This window comes from Leucoraja erinacea, chromosome 2 (assembly GCF_028641065.1).
Source record: "Leucoraja erinacea ecotype New England chromosome 2, Leri_hhj_1, whole genome shotgun sequence".
Classification (NCBI taxonomy): domain Eukaryota; kingdom Metazoa; phylum Chordata; class Chondrichthyes; order Rajiformes; family Rajidae; genus Leucoraja; species Leucoraja erinaceus.
The window spans coordinates 87,682,363-87,703,827 of NC_073378.1; the positions used below are offsets into that span (position 1 = coordinate 87,682,363).

Consider the following 21,465-nt stretch of genomic DNA (forward strand, 5'->3'; position numbering starts at 1 on the left):
GAGGTCATTTCCAACCTGTGACTCGGCTTCGGTGCACACGGCCGGGTCCGTCACAACACACAACACGACTACAAACGGGGATATATATGGCACAGGACCGGCTCACCATGTCCATGTCCACCGTCAAGCACCAGCTACACCCATCAAGTCAAGTCAAGTTTGGGGGCTTCAGTGCCTTGGCGTTTCAGGTGCTTGTCGAGATACGTCTTCAATGGTAGGAGAAGCTCTGCGTCCATCACGCCAGGGTTTTCAGATTCCAACTATCCCCTGGGTGGAAAAAAAACCCTCCCAAATCCCCAATAAATCTCTTTTAATCTCCATTGTCCGATTAAAGATCGGTACAACGAGAAACATAGAAATTACGAGTAAACATTCGGCCCTTCGAGCCTGCACCGCCATTCAATATGATCATGGCTATCCAACTCAGTATCCCGTACCTGCCTTCTCTCCATACCCCCTGTATCCCAAGGGCTAACTCCCTCTTAAATATAGCCATTTGCCTCAACTACCCTCTGTGGCAAAACAAACCACTCCTGTGAAAAAAAGTTCTTCTCATCTCAGTTTTAAAGGATTTCCCCCTTATCCTTAAGCTGTGACCCCTTGTCCTGGACTTCCCCAACATCGGGAACAATCTGCCTGCATCTAGCCTGTCCAACCCCTTAAGAGTTTTGTAAGTTTCTATAAGATCCCCTCTCAATCTTCTAAATTCTAGAGAATATAAACCAAGTCTATCCAGTCTTTCTTCATAAGACAGTCCTGACATCCCAGGAATCAGTCTGGTGAACCTTCTCTGTACTCCCTCTATGGCAATAATGTCCGTCCTCAGATTTGGAGACCAAAACTGTACGCAATACTCCAGGTGTGGTCTCACCAAGACCCTGTACAATGCAGTAGAACCTCCCTGCTCCTATACTCAAATCCTTTTGCAATGAAAGCTAACATACCATTCGCTTTCTTTACTGCCTGCTGCTGCACCTGCATGACCTTCAATGTGTGTACCATGCACCCAGGTCTCGCTGCTCTCCCCCTTCCCAATCGGCCACCATTTAGAATAGTCTGCTCCCGTTTTTGCCGCCAAAATGGATAACCTCACATTTATCCACATTATACTGCATCTGCCAAACATTTGCCCACTCACCCTGCCTATCCAAGTCACCTTGCAGTCTCCTAGCATCCTCCTCACAGCTAACACTGCCCCCCAGCGTAGTGTCATCCGCAAACTTGGAGATATTGCCTTCAATTCCCTCATCCATATCATTAATATATATTGTAACAAGCTGGGGCCCCAGTACTGAGCCTTGGGGCACCCCACTAGTCACTGCCTGCCATTGTGAAAAGGACCCGTTTACTCCTACTCTTTGCTTCCTGTTTGCCAGCCAGTTCTCTATCCACATCAATACTGAACCCCCAATGTCTTGTACCTTTAAGTTTGTATACTAACTGTAAACGTTTCCTACTAGTTCGTTGCACTATCAATACTCCTATTTTTGTATCCCTGCATCAGATGCCATTTGCTCCAAGGAAAACAAAAATGCCTGTCCTTTCCTCATTAAAAAACAAACTGCTGCAGGAACTCAGCAGGGCGGGCAACACGTGTTTTGGGAAACAAAACACACATTTCGGGTTGGAAATCTGAAAAGGGGACCTGGCCCGAAATGGCGTCTGGCCATTTCCCCGCACAAATGCTGCCTGATCCAATAAAGTTACTCATGATCGTGTGTGGCTCCAGTCTCTCTTCATAACTGAAATACTCCAGCCCAGGCAATTTTCCCAGTGAATTTCATCTGCTATAACCAGTGCAATTACGTCCTTCCAAATGTGTGGTGACTGGAATTTTATGAAGTACTAGACTAAGTGGAGCCCATTGGGTCCCTGTCACACGGGAGGCCTGGTCACCCAACGCAACCCATTACCCAATGCAATATTCCACCACTCACCCGTTCCCCCAATGCAATATTGCATCACTGACGTATAGCCCCCAACTGCGAAGGCACGGCTCATTTCCCCTCATCCCCCGTCACTCTGTCCCCCTCCACTTCATCCTCCTTTCTTCCCCTCCCCTCACCCCCAATCATCCCTCACCTCTCCCTCCCACCCTTTCCCCTACCCTCAGTCACTCCATCCCTCCCTTCATAATTCCTCTCCCCTCCATACCCCCTGCTATCCCTCACTCCTCACCTACCCCTAGCCCCCCACTATCCCTCCTGACCTCCCCCACTGCCCTCCTCTCCCTCTATTCCCCCATCCTTACCTCACCACCACTCCACCCCTCTATTCCTCTTCCTCCCCCCCTCCTCACCTCCCCCACTTTCTCCTCTCTCCCTCGCTGCCCCTTCCTCAATTACCCTACTTTCCCTCCTCACCTCCCCAGGATCTTTCCTCTCTCCAATCCCTCCCTCCACCCCTTCCAAATCTCTCCCTTACCTCTCCTTTCCCCTGTCCTCAGTCACTCCCTCCCTTCATCCATAAAAAGCAGCATCCTCCACAGGTCATTCATTGGTAGCTGTGGTTTAGATCCCGTTGACTTGACTATTGGACCAGTTTGCATCGTGTGTGTGAGTTACTCAAACTCCATGCAAACTGCTCGGCCACCCTGCAACCCGACCCTCCCTCCCTCTACTCACTCCAGCTCAGCCGCACCTCGGCCCGTCCCCGTCCTGTCCGACAGCCGGCTGCTGCCGCTTGGCCCATCCCCGCCCGGGGTAGGGGCGGAAATCGTTTTCAAAACATGGGGGACACCTTCTTGGCGGCAGTGCCCACGCGCATGTACACGAGGCTTCGGCCGAGGGCCCTGTGGACGGTAACATCGGGAGTTGACCTAGTTGGTGACCGACTCCAAACTCCAGCAACAGCAGCTTCGTCCAACCGTCGGGCTTGAATCGGCCCGTTCGCAGGGCCTTTCATCGCCCGGCGCGGCTTAAAATCGGCCGGCGGGGCTTCAACATCGGGAGCCTCGATCCCCTCGATGCAGCAGTTTCACTGCCTGACCGCTGCGATGGAAGATTCTGCGGCCGATTTAAAAAAGCCGTGCCTGGTGATGAAAGACCCCGCGAATGGGCCAATTCAGCCCTTAGGGAGCGTCTGATACCCGCTTGAATCTGTCAAAAGCTACCATGTGATAAATAATACTTAAACAAGTAAATCTCAAGGAAATAAAGGCAAACAGAAGAACCAACTTTGGAGGGGGGGAGAGAGAGAGAGTGAGATGGGAAAAACATACTAAATAATGTGAGTGACCGTGAATAAGGGACTTACCTGTAAGCCAGCCAGGAAACCCGTTCGACTGGAGCCCTTAGTGACCTGACCCGTTTAAATCCGATACCCATTTAAATCTTTCCCATCCACCAATAGAGCCAATTAGTTCAAATGGTAATTGTACCCGCATCAGACAGCTTTAAGAAATTCTCCATGAAGACCTTCAGTAATACTTGAAGGTCAAAACACAATTGGTGACACATCGTGTTAATACGATGTTAATAGAGACATTTAACAAGCACTTAACAGTGACTGGTGGAAAATGGAGATTTTAATAGATTTTTTTTCACCAAATTTCAAGTTCCGGATTACAAAACATGTGGGGGATTGTCCCCCACCTCTCAAAGCATGGGAGGGACATGTCCAACCCAATAAACCCGGGATTTCTGCCCATGCTACTGCTGCTGCTCGGCCCATCCCCGCTCTGCCCACCTGCCTACCTGCCTGCCTGCTTGCTGGCATCTCAAGGTTGCGGGGGGGGGGGGGAATGGAGTCGGTGTTCGTCATGGTGGACACCACGAGTTTTGAAGAGCTGGTGGAGAAGATCTCTGAGAAGGCCGTGATGGGGTCAGTTACTGCAACGGCGGCGGCGGAGGAAACGGACCCGGGGGTATGGGTAGACGGGACTGCCATTGCTGCAGAGCACAGTCGGGGGAGCGGGGTGAGTGATGTGGGAGGGCTAGATGGGACCAGGGCTTCTACTGGGCCTCCACTGAACCCAACCCCCTCCCCCCGCTGCTGTCGCCGGTGGTGGGGGAGACGATAGACAAGTTTACTGTGAGGAGGAGAGGGAGGAGTTTGTGGACAGAACGCCGCCGGTGGGGCAGGAAGGGGCTTCGCCATCCCAGCCGTGGCATTGACTGACGGGTGAAGAGACCAATCTGTGTGGTGCTGACTGAAGGAATCTGCGCACATGCGGTTTTTAAGATTTTTAAACCTCGATAACCTTTACAATATACCACCGATCTAAACAAACTTGTGCTCACAGCACAGGAGAACGGAGAGTAACCAGGCAGAACATTGTAGCGCTATCTCGTACCGTTTTTGTGCAAATAGAACAACCCCGCAAAGTGGAAGAGCACAAGATCAGAGTTTTAGTTATCTATCTATATTACTAAAACTCTGTTCTGGACCGGTTTTGGCGATCTATGCTGCGATTTCTGAGAGAACGCCGCTACCTACGGCCGTCATTTTTGGCCACCTTGCTCAGAGCCCCCCTCCGCCGCATGTGTGCCGAGGCTTTTTCCCATTGATGAAATATGACAGAGATATTAATGCTTTTACAAAATTCCCCATTCTCTCTGCTGCCCCTGCTGGAGGGAGGGGGAGGGACTAGAAAACCAGGAAGTGGTGTGCCTCAATCAGTCTCTGCAAGTGGTGTGCCTCAATCAGAGCTCTGAATAACACTGAACAAATGTCACCACAGCTGTGAGTACCCATAATGTGGTTTGAAAATGAATATATGGTTAGTTGGAAGTAAAAAAAGCACTGCCTGGAAATGGTTGTTTGGGTTTGGGTTGAAGTAAAAAGGCACTCTCTCTCGCTCTCTCTCTCTCTCTCTCTCTCTCTCTCTCTCTCTCTCTCTCTCTCTCTCTCTCTCTCTCTCTCTCTCTCTCTCTCTCTCTCTCTCTCTCTCTCTCTCTCTCTCTCTCTCTCTCTCTCTCTCTCTCTCTCTCTCTCTCTCTCTCTCCCTATCCCTCTCTCTTTCTCTCCTCTCTCTCTCCCTTTCTCTCTCTCTCTCCCTCTCTCCTCCTCTCTCCCCCCCCCCCCTCCTCTCTCTCTCTCCCCCTCTCCTCTCCTCCCCTCCTCCTCTCTCTTCCCTCTCTCCCCCCCCCTCCTCTCTCTCCCCCCTTCCACCTCTCCCCCCTTCCTCTCTCCCTCCTCTCTTCCCGCCCCTCTCTCCCCCCCCCCTCCCCCCTCCTCCTCCTCTCTCCCCCCTCTCTCTCTCCCCCCCTCCTCTCTCCCCCCTGCCCTCACTCTGTATCCCCCCCCCCCCCCCCCTCTCTCTAGATGTGACTGCAAGTTGGGGGCTATGCGTCAGTAGATACGGTGGTTATGGGGTAAAAGGAGCAAATTAATAATATTATATAATATCAAGGGGGGTATTTAGCGTGAGTGCGGGGGGGGGGGGCGGGTAGAGAGTGAGGGCAGAGAGAGAAGGGGCAGAGACAGGGAGCGAGAGAGACACAAAGGGGTAAGCGGGATGGGGTGGGGAGGAGGAGAAGAGGGAGGTGGGGTGCGGGGGGAAAGGTGGGGGAGGAGAGGAGGAGAGAGAGAGGGTGAGAGTGAAGGAGAGAGAGAGGGCGTCCTCGGTTATTGTGATCATACTTGGGACCCCAAAGACCGAAATTCATCGGTCAACAAAAGCACAGGCTATTGTTTCCGCTGAAATGTTGATGACTGGGATAGCATCTTGTGGACCGGTCTTCACAAGTGAGCAGATATGTGTAGTTTCTTGACGGTGGGAATGGGCCAACCATGTCCAGGTGCATGTGCTCGAAATGGGTGTTTGGTACAGGAAACTCACCGAAAGGGGTCCTAGTGTGCCTGGAGATCTTCGATGGTTGACACGGTAGACAAGTCTTTGCAGATGATCCAACGTCATGCTTGATGAAAGACCAGATCAAATGTTCGGAGTTTAGATGTATCCTTCTTGCCCAGATGTGATAACTAGTGCTGCGCACTGAAAATGTCTCGATGCATCGTCCTAGGCCCAAACGGCCTTGGTTTGCCAGTGGAAGTGTCACATATGATGGTTTTTCTCGTGTCACCGATAGGTACATCTTCCAATTTTAAGGCTGTATCGATGAGTGTGGCCGCATTCAGAGCATCCATCTCCAGTGTTGATAGGGCGTCAGCAACTGGATTTGCTTTTTCTTGAATGTGCCTTATTGTCCTTGGAAAATTGCAGAACGAAGTCCAAGTGGAGGATTTCCCACAGTGAACAGCTCCACACACTTGTACGAGTAGTGTATGGGAGCGGTTGATGATCCGTATAAATAGTGAAGGGACTGCCTTCCAACAGATGGTGGAAATGCTGAACGGCGAGGTACGTGGCCAAAAGTTCTCGCCCAAACATACTGTACCTCATCTGAGTGGGTGATAATTTTGCCAAAAAGAATGCCAATGCTCTCACCTGCCATTGACCCACTGCTCCATGGCGTTGATGGAGGCATGAGTGGTGTGAAAATAAGGCATTGGGTCTCTGACCGACCAGCATAGTTGCGTCGGCGAGAGTTCTCTTAGCACCGTTGAAGGCTTGCATTGCAACTTCGGATAAACACAATGGTTTCTTTGAAGATGATTTGTCCGAATCTTTGAGTAAGTTGGTCAAGGGTAATAGGGAACCTGCGGCGTTCGGTAGAAAGCGGCGATAGAAATTCATCATCACCAAAAATCACCGTAATTGGATTAACAAATTTGGCACTGGGTAGTTTCAGATTTCCTGCACCTTTGATTCGCCGGGCAGGATGCCGTTCTCCATCAAGCGATGCCCGAGGAAAGTGAGTTTGTGAGCGCCAAACATGCATTTGTTCGTGTTAATGACAATACCATATCCGTCGAGATGCTGGAACAGTAATCCGAGGTGCTTCTTATGTTCGTCTTTGCTGGAGCTCGCTACCAACGTATCACTGATGTAGTGTTAATGTGTGAGGATCGCTGGTAGACACGGACCCAGTGGGACGAAGGGCCTGTTTCCATGCTGTATCTCTAATCTAAACTACACAGCACATGAAACAAAAATGCTGAAATGTAGTGAAAAAGCAAAGCCATGGAATTAGTTTGAAATTATTGCTTGAAGAAACAGCCCCGACACCAAGGATGAAAATGATAGTATATCTTTATGTGTTATGAAGTGAAATGTGTGATGTTGACAATTATGAGATGGGTGAATTAAATTCAATCTAAATACGTTAAAGTACATCTGTAATCTTATGGGCAAATTAATTATGTTGTGGTAGTTAAAAATTCTATATTTGTTCATTGTAACACACATAATTCCAGGAATTAGTGGTTAATATTATGAAGACAAGTTGGTCAAGCTAGTCTTGTATCTAGTGGAGACTAGACTGAAGTATATAGGATTCTGGGGGTTCTTGACAGGCTGATTGTGCAGAGAATGTTTCCTTGTATTCAAGAAATATGTATTAGGGTTGTGTTTAAAAACAAAGAGTCACTCATTTAAGGCATAGAATAGGTGATTTTTTTTTCTCTTTGAAGAAGGTCGTGTGTCTTGGCACTCTTCCTAAAAGGCCAGTAGAATCATTGAACATTTGAAGGCAGAGTTAAAATCGTTACATTGCCAACAAGGAGATGAGAAACAACAGGGGGTGTTGTGGCTTTGGAGCTGAGATTACAACCTAATCACTCAATTTCTCATTAACTGGATGAGTTTGCATGAGGCGATGAATAGTTGCTTGTTGTTGTATGTTGGTGTATACCTATGTTCATATATACACGTATTTACATTTTCAATTGGCATTGTGGAGTAGTGAGATTATTTGATGGGAGAGACATATGTGGGAAGTGTCTCAGTCTGTTAGGGAAAGATTGCAAAGAAGCATGCCGGCACCTTCACCACAGCAACAGCTATTCTGCAAGCCAGAACCAGAAAGGGGAATCTGTCTGTCTGTCTGTCTGTCTGTCTGTCTGTCTGTCTGTCTGTCTGTCTGTCTGTTTTTAAAACTCCGTGTGTGTGTGTGTGTGTGTGTCATGTTGCCTTTTTTTGCCTTTGATTTTTGCCTTTGATTCGTTACTCCGCGAAAACCAGACGCAAAAACGCAGAGATTTTTACCATTTTGTTAGCGATTTTACTTTTACATTCGCATATCCACACTCAATAAATTTGGTCATTTTTCTGTACACATTTTCAATAAAATCCTTCACAAAACTGACTGTTTTCTTTAAATCAGCAGCTGCTGATGTCACAATGCCCACATGCCGACCAATCCAGGCCCACCTGCCTCCAGTATGCCTCCAAGTACGCTCGCGCCACACCTTCCGCAGCTGGACCCCCGCCCGCCCGCCTGCCCGCAAACTCAACCCCCCCCACTTCACCTCTCTTCCCCATCCTCCCCTTCCTCTCCCCCTCCTCTCCCCTCCTTGATCCCCACTCGCTCTCTCCCCCCAGACAGAGCAGAACGCCGGCTGTTGCCAGAACCGCAGCCGCAGTTTTCCCGCTGCAATATTTCGTTTTCAGCTTCTGGCAACTGTGCCCGACCGACCTGCTTCAGGGGAGAAGAGATAAGGCGATGGGCGGGCGGGGTAAAAGCGCAATAGTCCTTCCAACAGTGAACCCTGCTGCTGCTCACAGTCTCTGATGGGGCCGCTTTCACAGACTTAACTATGAGAGACCCCTGCGTTTAACCAGGGCTCTGAGAACTCGGCAACTGATGGGGCCGAGGAGGCTTCCAGAGGGAAGGCAGGAACAACTTAGAATCCAGCAGCAGAGTGGCTCCTTAAATGGATTCATTCCACAGTTAGTTCAGTTCGGTAACAACCCCCCCCTCTACTCCCCCCCCCTCTCTCCACTCCTCCCCCCCCTTCGCCGCTCCTTCTCCCTCCCCTTCCCCCTCCCCCCCCTTCTCCACCCCCCCTTCTCCACCCCCTGTCTCCACCCCCCCCCTTCTCCCCTCCTTCTCCTCCTCCTCTCTCCCCCCCTCTCTCCCCCTTCACCCTTCGCTCCTCCCATCCATACCCCCTCTCACTCTCATCCCTCCCCCCCCCCTCGTTCCCTCCCCCTCCCTTCCCCCCACCTCTCCCCCTCCCTTCCCCCCACCTCCCCCCTCCATTCCCACCCTCCCTCTCCTCCCCTCCAACCCCCTCTACCTCTGTTGTTTGCCCCTCTCTCTGTCTCTGCCCCTCTCTCTCTGTCTCTGCCCGTTCTCTTTCTGCCCTCACTCTCTACCCCCCCCCCCCCCCCCCCCCCCCTCTCTAGAAGCACCTGCGAGTTGGGGGCTATGTGTCAGTAGATAGGGCCGTTATGGGGTAAAAGGAGCAAATCTATATTACTAAAAGTCTGATCTTGACCGCTTTTGGCTCGCTGTGCTGCGATTTCCAAGAGAACGCCGCTACCTGCGGCCGCCATTTGTAGCCACCTCTCTCAGAGCCCCCATCCCCCTTCTGGGACTGGAGGATTTTTCCCATCGATGACAAATCAGAGAGATATTAATGTTTTTTTTTTAAATCACCATTCTCTCTGCTGCCCCTGCTGGAGGGAGGAGGAGGGACTATAAAACCAGGAAGTGATGTGCCTCACTCAGTCTGGATGGATGGATGATGATGATGGATGAAGCCAAAGGGTCACGTCTCTCTGAGCTCTGAATAACACTATAACACTGAACAAATGTCTACTCAACTGTGAGTCCCCTTAATGTGGTTTGAAAATGAAAATATGGTTTGTTTGAAGTAAAAAGGCACTGCCTGAAAATGGTTCTTTGGGTGCTTTGGCTTGAAGTTCAAAGGCACTACTTACTGCAAATGGTGGCTTGGCTTTGGGAAGTTGAAAGGCACTACTTACTGTAAATGGTGGCTTGGATGATTTGGCTTGAAGTTGAAAGGCACTACTTACTGCAAATGGTGGCTTGGGTGCTTTGGCTTGAAGTTGAAAGGCACTACTTACTGCCAGAAGTGGCGGCTCTGCCTTGCAGCTGCGGCTCGTCTGCAGTCCGTTTGTCTTTTCTGTTTTTTGTTTTCTCTTGTCCCATTTTACAGTTTATTTCGGTTTATTTAGTTGTGTATGTGTGGGGGGGTGGGTGTAACATGTTTTTTGACTCTTCCTTCGGGGGGGGGGATGCGCCCTTTCCTGCCGTGTACCCCGTCTCCGTGTCCGTCTGCGCTGAGGCCTATCGCGGAGCTGGCAGCCTCCAACTGCGACCGACCTCAAGGCTGCGGAGGCAGAGCCAGGACTTACCAACGCGAGGCTGGCCGACTTCGGGGCTGTGGTTGCGGTGCGACCCAACTTCCGACCCGACTTTGGAGCCTTGGAGGCTCGGCCGTGGGCCAGTGGATGACATCATCGGGAGCTCGAGTTCTGTTTTCCGGAGCTCCCGCAACTACAGCTGCGTCCGTTGGACAGGAGGGCGGCAGCTTCGGCAGCTTTGACCGCCCCGGGCGGCGGAGTTTTAACCGGCCCGTTTGTGGAGCACAGATTCAGCCGCAGGACATCACCCGGCGGGGTCACAACATCGGAGGCTTGGATTGCCTCAGCGCAGAGGGAGAGCAAGGAGGGAAGAGACAATGACATTGGGACTTAAACTGAGTTGAATGATTGTTATTTATTCTATGTTATGACTGCAAGCTAAACCATTTTGTTGCACTGAAAAGTGTAATGACAATAAAATTGAATCAAATCAAATCAAATCAAATCAAATCAAATGGTGGCTTGGGTGCTTTGGCTTGAAATTGAAAGGCACTACACTGCAGATGGCGGCTTGGGTGCTTTGGCTTGAAGTTAAAAGGCACTACTGCAAATGCACTTACTTCCTGGTTGCACTGTATATTGATTTTAGATAAAACGCTACCACTTACGGCTGTGATTTTTGGCCATCTTACTCAGTCCCCCACCACTGAGCAGATGCAGAATATTCTTCCCATCAATGAAAAATAAAAGTGTTATTAGTGTTTCAAAAATGTTGAGAATCTCTTTCCTGTCAATCACACCAATCACACCTTTTCTGGTGGGAGGGGGAGGGGTTATAAAACCTGGAAGTGTGGGTGTGGCTCAGTCTCTGCATGATGGGGGAGGCGGCCTTGCATCTTGCTTGAAGTGGTATGAAATTGCACTGAATTTGGTGGCCTTGCACCCTGCTGAAAGTGGTATCAAATTGCACTTGCATTTGGTGGCCTTGGATCCAGCTTGAAGTGGTATGAAACTGCACTTGAATTTGGTGGCCTTGCACCCTGCTTGAAGTAGTATGAAACTGCACGAATTCGGTGGCGTTGCACCCAGTTTGAAGTGGTTGGAAACCGCACTTGAATTGGTGGCCTTGCACCCTGCTTGAAGTGGTAGGAAACTGCACTTAAATTTGGTAGCTTTGCACCCTGCTCAAAGTGGTAAGAAACTGCACTTGAATTTTGTGGCCTTGCACCCTGCTTGAAATGGAATTTCAAGGAATAGCCATTAGTCAACTGCCAACCCACCAGCTGTGAGTGAGATGCCAGCAGATCAGGCTTGAGGGACTGAGCTGCCACCCCAAGAACCCATAGCAGCGCTCCAGAAAGCCCCCCCCCCTCCCCCCCACTGGCCACCAATATTGGAATTGGTGGAGAGGTGGAATATTGCGTCGGGGGACCAGCCCTCCCGTGTGAACATGAGACCCAACGGGTCCCACTTAGTCTAGTTAATAATATTAATATAATATCAAGGGGGTAGATAGCGTGTGTGCAGGGAGGAGGGGGTAGTTAGTGTATGTGACGCCGCATGCTGCCCCTCCCTCCCCGCAACCGCACTTGGGGGGAACAGACCCAACGGGTCTGCACTTGGTCTAGTATTATACTAAAACTCTATTTGTGGCTGTGTGTGTGTGTGTGTCAATCTGGTTAGTTTTCCTTTTTTCTTCCAAACGCTAGGCCACAGCCTTCCCAATTTCACACATTCTACTCAAATTTTTCCTGTTGAGGCGATAATCATCTTCCCGTCGCATTCCCACCTATATTTCCCAAGTTTTTAATAATTTAAAGTTTTAAAAACTGCCCTAAAAACTCACCCATTTCCGACCGAGTGACGTCACCATGCACTCTCCAGAACTCCAACGGCACTTTCCAGATTTTCAAAAAACTCCGTGAGGGAGGGGCACGAGAGAAGTGGTGGCGGCTGCCAGCGCCCGAGGTCTGACGTCCGAGGCCCGACGGGGAGGGTGGTGCTGGGGCTGGAGTGAGCGCCGAGCCCGGGGCTTGGGATGGGGCCGTGACCAGGGTCTACAGCCAGGGCCGGGTCGAATACGAGAACCAGGCCGAGTTGCAAGCCTTGGCACTGCTCTACGACCTGAGTAGGTCCTGGGACAGGGAATGGGAGTGAGGGGATGAGGATGAGGGAAAAGAAGAGGAGGGAGGACTTCCGGTGGCGCCATGCTGGACTAGCAGTCGCAACTTTTAGCTCCGCTGCTGTAAAATCGCGATTTTTCGCGCTAAAATCGGGTCTGGAGGTCGGGACCAATTAAAAAAACTCACCGGAGCCCTGGGACGTCACGCTGATGACGTCATCAGTAAGCGCTGTGATTTAAATGGAGGATAAAGGATTTAAAATGAAAAAACCGTCTTCAGCTCAGAGCCCTCAGAGAACAATCTCAAAACTGCTGAAAACCCAGAAAACTGAAGAACAGACCTCTGAAGTGGATTCTGGAATGACTACAAGGGCCAAGACTGAGATGGCTACTAAGGAGAAAAATGAAATGGAGGAGATAAAGAACTCGGTAAGAGAACTGAGAAAGGATATTGAGGCTGGAAACTCAAAAATGATGGAAAATATTAATGTTAAATTGATGGAAAATATGTCGAACATCAATGCTGGTAATCAAAAAGTTATTGACTGCATTGGCATTATACAAAAAAACGAATTGAGGATGTGCATGAAGAGCTAACGGGAAGAATTAATAAAGGGGAAGAAGAATCTACGAAGAAGTTTGAGGCTGTGCATGTAATTGTTCCTTCACATGTAACTGAAATGAAAGACATGGAAACAATTGTTGATCAAATGGCTGAAGATATGCAGGGAATGAAGCTAGAACTAGACAGCCTCGAGAGTCAACTGGCGAAAGCCTCAGATAAATGTCTTGATCTCGAAGCTCACTCACGATGCCAAAATTTACGAATACTGGGAGTAACAGAAGGGGCAGAGGGAAACAACGCCCGTGAGTTCACTGCCAACTTAATCAAACATGTACTCAATTTACCTGTGGAACCGGAAATTGAAGTGGCACATCGAATACCTAGATATAAGCCAAGCTCACAAGCAGATCCAGCCCACCCACGACAGATCATAGTCAAACTTCGGGACATTTCAGCATTTGAAGAGCTGATAAAAAAAATCAAATACGGAGTGAAGATGACGTTTGGAAACGATTCTATCAAACTCCTCCGGGATTATCCCTATGAGATTGTGCAAAAGAGAAGAAAGTTCTCACAGACAAGACAGATTCTCCATGGAGTTAAAGATGTCAGATGTGGCGTTTTTTATCCGGCCAGGATGCACATTACTTTCAAGGGAAAAGAGAAAACTTTCACTAATTCAGACGCATCTTATAAATATGCCCAAGAGATTGTGGCAGAAACAGAAGATTAATCAAGGCAGCGGGACGATATAGACATTTTCTTTCCTTTTATTACTTCACAGAGAACACCTGAAGATAAGGGAAGAAACACCATTCTCTAAAAGTTTAAAATGGAAGAGCATTTCCACGTGCGCTGGTCTAGACACCTTATCTCCTTTGGACCCTTTGGAATTCAACTCAAGGACATTCTTTGTTCAAAATGAAGGAAAGACTGATAAGCAACGCAGAGACGAACAGCAGAGCCGAATGTGGAAAACATCACAAGGACAAATGGTGGTTTAAGATCTTAAAACAGCTTTACAAAATATAGAGAATTAACAATAATTAACAATACTAATATAGAAATATAAATGGAAACTAACCTGAACTATATAATGGGCAAAATGTAATAATGTGCTAAAAAGACTGACTAGCTCGTATATAGAGATAACAAATTTTAGAATTAAGGTAGATAATACTGAATGTTTAGTGTGGGGAAGGGAGGAGACTCCGGCACCTGGCATAATTCCAGGAGCCTGTTTCTGGTTAACCCTTACAGTAATAGCTTACTATTATCAAAGGTATAACTAATTATAAATAATTAGTAGATGAAAGTGTTAGATAAATAAATTTCACAGTAGCTGAACACAGATCTGATAAGTCTGAATGAAATATATATATATAGTGTAATTGGGTGAAATATAATTGATTTTGAAATGGTACCGCCCTCCTAGATTTAGAGTAAGGGAGCGGAGCTAATTGTACAACATCAACTTCGGAAGTCGAATAGATGTCGAATCCCACAGTCGCGTGGGACACGCACTACAGTGTTGAATACTTCAGACACTGTAATTTTACTTGTTCAATTTTTTTTTAATCACAATATGTCACTACTATGTGTTTTTTTTTCAAGGAAAATCGCAAAAGAGATCTACCAAGGAAGTTAGTAATATAAACGCCCCCCAAATATCCAGAGTCCTGAGGTATGGATGCACCGTAATAAATAAGGGTATTAAAATCAGAGAAAATGCAAGATGATAAACAAAAGAAAATGGGAGGAATCACACTGGTGTAGCTGGAATATAAGGGGTATTAATGAACCAATTAAAAGGGGCAAAATACTAGTTCAGTTGAAATCATATAACACGGACATTACTTTTCTACAAGAAACGCACCTTAAACATCAAGATCAGATGAGATTGAGGGTGAATTGGATAGGCCAAACATTTCACTCCTCATATACTTCGAAATCCAGAGGCACTGCAATTATTATAGGCACCGCAATTATAGGAAGGATGTCAACAAAATAGAGAGAGTACAGAGGAGATTTACTAGAATGTTGCCTGGGTTTCAACAACTAAGTTACAGAGATAGGTTGAATAAGTGAGGTCTTTATTCTCTGGAGCGCAGAAGGTTAAGGGGGGACTTGATAGAGGTCTTTAAAATGATGAGAGGGATAGAGTTGATGTGGACAGGCTTTTCCCTTTGAGAATAGGGAAGATTCAAACAAGAGGACATGACTTCAGAATTAAGGGACAGAAGTTTAGGGGTAACATGAGGGGGAACTTCTTTACTCAGAGAGTGGTAGCGGTGTGGAATGAGCTTCCAGTGGAAGTGGTGGCGGCAGGTTCATTGGTATCATTTAAAAATAAATTGGATAGGCATATGGATGAGAAGGGAATGGAGGGTTATGGTATGAGTGCAGGCAGGTGGGACTAAGGGGAAAAAAGTTGTTTAGCACGGACTTGTAGGGCCGAGATGGCCTGTTTCCGTGCTGTAATTGTTATATGGTTATATGGTTATTATTCGCAAAGGAATACCATTCAAATCAAAGAACATTATATCAGATAAGGAAGGGAAATATCTTACAGGAGAGATCCATGCTACGCCAATCACTTTGGTTAACATATATGCGCCCAATTTTGATAATCCTCAATTTTTTAATAAAATCCTGAATACAATCGCAGAATTTAACTACCAAAATGTTATAATTGGAGGAGACTTCAACTGTGTTTTAGATCCGTACTTAGATAAATCGATGCAAAAACAAAGAGGTAATATGAAATCTAAAACTAGTGAACTCTTAAATACATATATAAAAAATACAAATATAGCAGACGTCTGGAGGATCGTGAATCCAACTGGAAGGGAATACTCGTTTTATTCAATGGTACACAAACCATACTCATGTATAGACTACTTCCTAGTGGATACAAAACTAATCCCTTATATGATGAACCCTAAATATCACACCAATACGATTTATTTCAGATCACTCCCTGCTAACATTTGTTTTAAAATTAGAAGGAATGTCTACGAACAAATCGTTCTGGAGGTTTAACTCGCAAATTCTGAAAGACCCACAAGGGAGTATATATCTAAAAAAACAGATGGACCTATTTTTTGAGACAAACGATACACCAGATATATTGCCCACTTTATTATGGGAATCCTTCAAAGCATTTATTAGAGGAGTCATTATCTCGTATCAAGCTTTTCAAAACAAAAAGAATAAGAATGAACAAAGACAATTAGAAGAACAAATCAGACAACTAGATATAGATAATGCTAAAGATCCAACCATGGATAAACATAATAAAATTTTAATACTGAAATTTAAGCTAAATAAATTATTATCAGAGAAGGTTATAAGATTATTCCAAATTACAAAACAAGTACATTTCAAATTTGGGGATAAACCCCATAAACTTTTGGCATGCCAACTGAAAAACGGGAAAAAGATCATGCAATTTTAAAAATTAAATCAGATAGAGGGGAATTATTAACATTACCTAATGATATCAAGAAACGATTTGCTCAATTTTACAATAATTTATACACATCGAAAACGCTAATAGACAATAATAAAGTTTCAGAATTTTTGCACAATTGTAACCTTCCAAAGCTAGAATTGAAGGAACAAGAGGAACTGGGAGCACAAATTACAGATAAGGAAATAGAAGACACAATAAACACACTTAAGAATGGAAAAACACCAGGACCAGACGGATTCAGTAATGAATTTTATAAATGTTTTTATGACATAGTTACACCACGTCAACAGAAAATGTATACATACGCTTTTAAAGAACAAATCTTACCTGAAACACTAGCAGAATCAACGATCACATTAATACTTAAAAAAGATAAAGATATAGAAGACGGATCAAAAAATATTAGCGAAAACACTAGCTAGAAGACTAAGTCAATATGTTAGTAAATGAATAAATGAGGATCAAACGGGATTTATACCTAAGAGACATTCATTTAATAACCTGAGACGTCTGCTTAACATAATGCACTCTCACAAACCTCAAGAACAAGAGTGATCTATCATTTCATTGGACGCAGAAAAAGCGTTTGATCAAGTAGAATGGGATTATATGATTAAAGTATTGCAAAAATTTCAAATGGGAGAGAACTTCATCGCATGGATAAAATTATTATATAACAAACCCACGGCTAGAATATTAAATAATAATATACTATCTACGAAATTCCAATTAACAAGGGGCAATAGACAAGGATATTCATTATCACCGCTGTTATTTGCTCTGGTAATTGAACCTTTAGCTGAAAAAATTAGAACACACCCGGATATTTACGGTTATAATACAAAATATTCAAATAACAAAATATCCTTATACGCAGACGATGTATTACTGTATATCACAAAACCCCAAATCAGTATACCAAACATATTAAATCTAATTGAGGACTTTGGATCTTTCTCAGGATACAGAACAAACTGGAACAAAAGTGAAATTATGTCGATAAAACTGAAAGACTCAGCACATCTCTTGAAATTCCCCTTTAAAATAGCCGTAGAAAAATTTAAATATTTAGGAATTGAAATCACTAGAAACTATCACGCTATGTTTAACGCCAATTATAGCCCCTTATTTAAGAAACTAAATAATCTAATCAAATTCTGGAAAACGCTCCCGATGCCTTTAATAGGTCGAATAAATGCTATAAAAATAATCTTTTTACCACAAATCCTATATTTATTTCAATCAATTCCAAATATCTTCCAAAAAAGTTTTTCAAAAAACTAGACTCAGACATTACAAATTTTATATGGGATTATAAATCCCACAGAATACAAAGAGCACACCATAGTAAACCAAAAGAGATTGGTGGTCCAACGCTCTCTAACTTTATGTACTATAATTTGGCAGTAAATATTAAAAATATGATTCACCTGCTGGACAACTCTGCCCAGCAGGTGGACTGGATTGTAATGGAGAGAGAGGACTGCTCTCCGTGTAATACAGGAGCGACTCTCCTCTCACCAATGAATCTGAATAACAAAAATTATAATAAAAATGCAATGATACATAGCACAATTAGAACTTGGAAACAAATAAAACAGAATCTAAAATTAAGAAATTATCTCTTTTAATGCCAATGGTCAATAACCCGTCATTTAAACCAATTATAGATAAATCATTTATACAATGGGAAAGAATGGGAATCAAAACGCTCGGAGACTTGTATGAATTAGGAAAATTATTATAATTTCAACAAGTACAACTGAAATATAATTTGAAAAATAATCAATATTTTAAATATCTTCAAATCCGTGACTATCTGAAAAAATACACAAAGGACTATCATAACATGCCCCCAGACTTATTGGATGAAGCCATGAAGACAAAGGCTGAATCAGCAAATGTAATATCATACTTATACAACATTATTTTAAATATAGAAATACCTACAACCGATGGTATTAGAAGAGACTAGGAACAAGAACTAGCTATAAAAATTTCAAAAGAGAGCTGGGATAAACACTTACTATATGTGCATAAATGCTCGATCAACGTATGACATACTCTAATTCAATATAAAACATTACATAGACTATATTATTCAAAAACTAAAATAATTAAATTTTTCCCCAATGTCTCACTCATTTGTGATAAATGTCAGTCACAAGAAGCTACCATAGCACACTCTTTTGTTTTTTGTATAAAAATCCAAAAATTCTGGAACTAAATATTTGCAATCTTCACAAAATTATTTAAAATAAAACTTGTACCAAAAGCAGAATGGATCATTTTTGGAATATCGGAAGGTAACCCCGAATTAAACGTGTTTCAAAAGAACTTACTTAATTACTTAATTAAATAATGGGAAAAAAGCTTATACTCAAATTTTGGAAAAATGTTCCAATACCAACAATAAAAATGTGGGTTTCAAACATGCTCGAAACACTACACTTGGAAAAGATGAGACTCCTCCTAGCAGGCAAAGCAGACCACTTCCAAAAGACGTGGTCTGCATTTATGGAACTATTACAAGCATAAGGTGCAATAGTAATTTAAAATATAAATGGTACCAGGATCTGGTAACGGGGGGGTATAAAATAATATAAAAAAAAATACGGTTGGTATATCTTTTTTTGCGGAATTTTGTGTTACAATAGAGCGATTGTTTTTCCTTTTTTTTCTTTTCTTTCTAGGGTCTTATTTCCTTTCTTTACTTCCTTCTCTAACTTCTTCCCTAAGGGGCTTTCTTTTCCCAACAATTTCCTGCAACTTCACGATTCTTGCTCACTTTCCTTACTTCTTTTATTTCTACCTTTTTTAAAGCTCGAAAAACGAAGTGGTACATCAAATGTAATAAGATATATGTGATGTGTATTACTGTAATTTACTGTACTTCTAATAAAAATAATATTTTTTAAAAAAAATGGGGAAAAAAAAAAGAAGAGGAGGGAGATGGGGTGGGGTGAAGCTCAGTAAATAATAACAAGAGCTCAAACCTTTTCACAAAGGCTGGACATCCAAGTAATTTAAGTGTGGCACAGTGGCGCAGCAGGTGGAGCTTCTGCCTCACAGTGCCAGAGAACCGGGTTTGATCCTGATCTTGGATGCTGTCTGTGGAGTTTTGCACATTTTCCCTGTGATCACGTGGGTTTCCTCCACGTGCTCCGGTTTCTTCACATATCCCAAAGACGTGTGAGTTTGTAGGTTTATTGGGCTTTGTAAATTACGCCAGGTATGTAAGGAATGGATGAGATAATGGGATAACATAGTACTAATGTGAAGGGGTAATCAATGGTTTGCGTCGACTCGGTAGCCAAAGCGCCCGTTTCTCTAAATCTAAACTAAACTAATCTTCAATCCTTTAGCCACATGATTGGCAGCCCCGCCAACAGTCTGTTTTTTCGGCTTTTAAAACATTTTTAGTGCGTTTTAAAAGTCTGTGTAAATGTTATCCAGTTTGTTTTATGTCACTTTTTTTCAGTTTCTCACCTCGGCGGAAAAACGATTTTTTTCTCGATCGTATCTACGGGCACTTCACGGCCTACCATCGATAGAGCTGGAGGCCTCCTCGGACTGACTTTGAGCCCCACCACGGGGCATGGACTTAACATCGGAGTCGATCCCTTGCCTGGGATCGCTCCAACCGTAGTCTGCGGACTTTACATCAAGAGCTCATTGTCTCGGGAGAGGCTAGTTGGGCGTACCAATGACGCAGAAGCTCGACCAATCCCGACATGGGTGAGATCACCCGGCGTAGGGGAGGCTAACATCCCCCCGATGCGGAAGCCGAATGCCCCGATGTGGAGTGCTAAAACACCGCCGGCTACAGGAGTAAGATCGTCCCGTCAACGGAGGGCTCGAGGAGAGCAAAGAAGGAAAGAGATTTGAACTATTTTTTCGCCTTCATCACAGTGAGGAATGTGGAGCAGTCACTGTGGTGGATGTTTATGTTAAAATGTATTTTGTGTGTTCCGTTTCTTTTTATTTGTATGACGGACTTGGCAAATGAAATTCCTCGTATGTTGCAAAACATAATTGGCTAATAAAGCATTATTGTGATTGCGATTGTGATTGTTATCGTGAACTCCTGGAATTGTGTCAATGAAGCAATTTTGACAATGTTTTTTTTAATGCTTATGTGACTGCACAAAGGTGAAATGTGATTATGTAAATATACGAACCGGCAGTATTTTTCCTACTGATATGGGGTTCAAATTCACTGCAACCGCAACGTTCCAAACGATCGCGTTCCACAAAATCCCACTCGCAAGGTGATTTAAATGGCCATTAAGTTACGGGAATTAAACACTAAATTCCTTCCATTTGGCCTATAAATTCATGACAATGAGATTTAAAAATCATGTTATATTGTGAATTCTTGTGTGAATGTTATTTGGACACTTAGGCTATTTTAAAATATTAACCTTTTCTTAAGAAATGGATAGATGTTTAGATCTGGTAATCGATTTTTGTAATTAGCTACAATTAGGTAACTAACTAATTATATGCTTTAATTTCAGGTCATCCAAGTAAGATTGTTTCAAATTTGTTTCAGAATGCTTCAGTCCTAAATAACTGAAAATTTATTTCAGTTCTCTTAATTTCTAAGAAAGTTATGGACTTTTGACAGTCCTTGAGCACAGCTTTTTAGTTAAGTCAATGGAAAAGCAATAGGGAACAAGATGCTAATTTCCGAGTATGAAAATGGCCATAACGTTTTTTAATACTGAAGATATGAAAATGAATTAGGTGTCAAATTAGGTGTCTTTTTATGCTTTATCTGATGGGATAAATTGTAGACTTGATTTTTTAAATCTCAAAATTTTGCAACATTGCTACAATTGGCAGCATTCACGACAAGCACTTGTTGCACTGGAAGACCAACAAGTTTCAGGCCATTTTGATCATCTTCCAACAACAGTGGATATTTGTCTCGGTATGCATCCCTGGAAATAGCCGTAGATCAGAGATTCCTCTAGGGACAAACCTCATTAAGTATCCTTGCATCCTTCTTCAATATGCCTGTGATTCTCAAGTAAATAAGATTCAAAGGTCTTAAAATGTCACGGGTGCCAAACTCCTATACATAGTGATCATTTAAATCCATCACACCTATGCTGTAAAAACGCTTTATTGTACCCTATGTAGCTGACAGACATGGACTAATCAATGCTTGGTAAGTTTGG

The 21,465-nt window shown here is 44.3% G+C and overlaps 1 long non-coding RNA gene across 1 annotated transcript; it reads left to right on the forward strand.

Annotated features, from left to right (window-relative positions):
- Window positions 1-30: 30 nt before the first annotated feature.
- On the forward strand, window positions 31-20,553 carry LOC129712164 (uncharacterized). The gene is made up of 3 exons (XR_008725998.1): window positions 31-214; window positions 14,419-14,488; window positions 19,761-20,553. It is a non-coding gene; the product is annotated as an uncharacterized LOC129712164 (long non-coding RNA).
- Window positions 20,554-21,465: the final 912 nt, after the last annotated feature.